This window comes from Gossypium arboreum, chromosome 7 (assembly GCF_025698485.1).
Source record: "Gossypium arboreum isolate Shixiya-1 chromosome 7, ASM2569848v2, whole genome shotgun sequence".
Taxonomy (NCBI): domain Eukaryota; kingdom Viridiplantae; phylum Streptophyta; class Magnoliopsida; order Malvales; family Malvaceae; genus Gossypium; species Gossypium arboreum.
Genome location: NC_069076.1, coordinates 30,289,014 through 30,293,220, shown reverse-complemented (window position 1 = coordinate 30,293,220; position 4,207 = coordinate 30,289,014).

Below are 4,207 nucleotides of genomic sequence, written 5' to 3'. Positions count from 1 at the left end.
TGCTTATTTAAAAGCCCAAAGGCGATCACCGCGGCCACTCTGAATCCCCTCCGGCTCTAAGTCCCCACATCAAGGCTCACCTGCAAGGTTAAGGAAAGGGGGTGAGTTTGAAAACTCAGTGTGCAACAAGCCCCTTTCAGAGCCCAAAACAATATCAGCCTGCTGGGCCTTAGCCCAAATCCAATATCAATATGTATATACTGGGTCGTAGCCTTGTCATATTTGATACTTCATAACAGTGGGCCGAAGCCTTATTCTGTAAACGATATGGCCCATAGGCACATTTCAATATCCCATGTATCGTCAATGAAGAAACAAATGAATGCAAGCCCATTTGGGGAGACTACTCGATCCACCATCCGCTACTCTCCACCCGTACCAACCAACACACCATGTGGGGAATAACTCAACCCACCCAACCATAACTCTCTACTGGCAGCATAGCTGCTTTATCATATAACTGGAGGCCTAGCCTCTTTTAATAACTGGGGCAAAAACCCTTTTAATAACTGGGGCATAAGCCCTTTTGATAACTAGGGCGTAAGCCCTTTTGATAACTGGGGCATAAGCCCTTTTGATAGCTGGGGCATAAGCCCTTTTGCACTTCCTCCATCCATATAAAAACCCAACCCAATGCAATTATGTATACATCATGTGCATATCATACATATCATGTGCATATCATACATGTCATGTGCATATCATACATACCATGTTTATCAAAATCCCATGTATTAAATTCATAAATAAACTCTAGGGGTATAATGGTCATTTTTACCTAGGGGCAAAACGGTCATTTTCATATCATAAGGGTAATCTTGTAATTTTACCAAAAATTAGGGTTTCCATGTTCATTAACGGTTACTAACAATTCATGGGACAGTGATTCTGGCCTATTTTTAGCGAAATCGAGTTATTGGGCCTAAAACCCCTAATGGGCCCTACATAGCCGATTTTGTCATCTAGGCCCATTTAGCCTATATTCCATAACGGTTTTATCAGTCTCGATCCAAAATTTAACAGGTTTTCATTTTCCACCAATTTTACCCAAATGGGCCCGAAAGCCCATTAGGCCCTACTTCAGCCCCTCGAGGCCCAACTTACCGTGAAAGCCAAAAGTCACGCTCTTATAGTTTCCAATGTTTCCGATTATCATCTCAACGAATCTACCTAACTAATGAGCGTTTGGTTGCTCACATGTCCTCGAAATGCCAGAATTTCGGCATTTCGGCTTTCTGGCATTTATCGCTTTAAGCTATGAAAAAGGGTTCGTTACACACCTGTTCTGCGATATTCCTCGACGAGATCTCCTACATGATTTCTCCTATAATCAACCGTTAATAGATCAGCTCACAATAAAAGAACCAAATCGAGAACCATCTATAATAATACTTACACATTCGGCCACCCTCCATAATGGCCTTAGAATCCATACCTTTGCCGAAGTTGATGACTAGATCTAGTCACTTCGATGAGTCGAGCTAATCCAAGTCAACACTACGCCTTGCTGCTCCTCCACTATAGAAACCATAAAAATATTAAAAGAAGAACCCCATAAAGCCTCTATACCCATATTCAGCCACCTCCCTAAACTAGAGGGATTTGGGCTTTTCTTAACCTCCATAATACCGAATTGATTAAAGTTACGAGCACTTACCAAGTTTCACCTACTGAAACAGTTCCAATCCCGTGTCAACTCCGATTCAACGCAGTCCCAGCTTCAAGACACTAGCAAAAAATCGCAACACAAGGATCCTAAGAATCGGCCACCAAGCCACCCAATGATACTGTGCTTTCGGCTTCTGGATCACTGAAGAAGAAGTGGTTATGGACCAAAAAGGGTGTTGACAAAAGAGTTGAAAGGCTTCTGACATAACATGAATCGGCTAAAAGAAAAAGAACAAATGTATACCTTTATGGAGAAATCGACTTCCCTTGCCTCATTCGGGATTTGGCTTGTTGGTATTCGGTTAGCAATGAAAAGAAGGATGAGTTCGGCTTTTACTATAAATGAAAGAGAGGAAGAATGGGGTAAAGAGTTTATGGACAAAATAATGGAAGAGAAAAGAGAGGAATTGCTTAAGAAAAATTGGCAGAAGTGGGAAGAAAGAAAGAAAACAAAAGAGGAAAATGCCACCCTAAAACCCAATAGCCGAATTTACACTAACCTTCCCCTTGGCCGGCCATCACTTCCCCCATTTCAAATCTCCTAAAATCTCTCCTAGATATGCTCCCCCTTATCTGTCCATCATCCCTAAAATCTCTCCCCTTACCACTCCTTAATCCATGCACTTGACTAATTCAAACTCCTCCAACAGAATCCACATGGGTTCCATCACTTACCCTTCTTGCTCAAAAAAATAAATAACCTTATTTGCCAACACAGGGAATCGATCCCATGTCTTCCCCTATTCTCCACACGCCACCTTTTTAGGAGCTTAGTGGCGTCCCCCTTTCCATTTTACTAAAGCTCTTTTTGTGATACATTTCTCCCACAACTTTACATAAGGTCACCTAGCCAGAACCCCTAACTCTTAAGTCCAAATTTTGAAAATTCTACCGGGTTTTGGCCAACACATGGGCCTTCCATAAGCCCATTTACATACTCAAATTATGAATTCCATAATCACATACCAAATTTTAGAAACTTACTTAAAATATCAAGAATCGCGAAAAACTCAAAAATCAGGATGTTACAACTCTACCCTCCTTAAAGAAATTTCGGCCTCGAAATTTACCTGATCCAAACAGTTGAGGGTATTGTTGATGCATTGCCTCTTCGGTCTCCCAAGTAGCTTATTCCTTGCCATGGTTCCTCCAAAGTACCTTCACCAATGGGACTGACCTCCTTCTAAACACCTTGACATCGCGATCAAGTATTTGCACAGGTTCCTCTTCGAAAGTCAAATCCGACCGTACTTCGATTTCTGCAACTGGCACGATATGAGTTGGGTCAGAACGATATCGCCTTAGCATGGACACATGGAAAATGTCGTGAATACGATCCAGCTATGGAGGTAACTCTAACTGATAAGCCATCGGCCCTATCGCTTAATAACTCAGTAAGGCCCAATAAACCGTGGGCTCAACTTACCCTTCTTACCAAATCTCAATATCTTCTTACAAGGCGAAACTTTCAAAAAGATCATGTCCCCTACAGCATATTCAATATCCTTACATTTCAGATGGGCATAAGACTTTTGTCGATCCGCTGCCTCCTTTAACCAATTCCTGATCAGCTTAATCTTTTCTTCGGTATCTGCTGCCAACTCTGGCCCAAGGACTTGCCCTTCCCCCACTTCTGCCCAACAAGTAGGCAAACGGCACCTTTGCCTATATAGTGCCTCATAAGGAGCCATCTGGATACTTGCTTGGTAACTGTTGTTATACGCGAACTCCGCCAATGGCAAATGGTCCTCCCAGCTTGTAACACCCCGAACCCGAGACCATCGCCGGTGTCGGACGCGAGGGGTTAACGAGCTAAATCCTCTTAAAGCACCGACCAACTTGGCATTTCCAGACAGGCTGGAAAACTGCGCCACTATCGTCTTAAAAATCATATCTCGAGTTTCAAAACTCGGAAACTGATTCCGTAAATTTTCCCTGAATTTAGACTCATATATCCTTCCATGGATTTATTTCTAGAATTTTTGGTCGGGCCAATTGGTACAGTTTATTAGTTAAAGTCACCCATGTTACAGGGATCGACTGCTCTGACCTTCGCGTGATACAACTTAAATATCTCTCTGTACAGGGATTTAATACTGGTGCCGTTTGTTTCTAATGAAACTAGATTCAAAATGGAATCTGAAAATATAAGGCATGACTTCTAATTCTTTCTGGATAATTTATAGTAAATTTTTAAAGTTGCGACAGGGGACCCAGAAACCGTTCTGGCCCTGTCTCACAATAACTTTAATATCTCTTAACATGTAACTTTTATGACCGTTTCGTTTCTTCCATATGAAAGTAGACTCATCAAGGTTCAATTACATAACTCATTCAATATTTAATACCATTCTTACAAATTTTGGTGATTTTTGAAAACCACACCACTGCTGCTGCCAGCATCTGTTTTCAAGGAAACCTTTACCTATTTCATGAATTCCACGATTCAATTGGCCCTTTTTGCATACATAGCATAAAGTGTGATCATGATTAACCATTCCAATGGCTAATCTTTTCAAAACAATTTCATACCCCATAA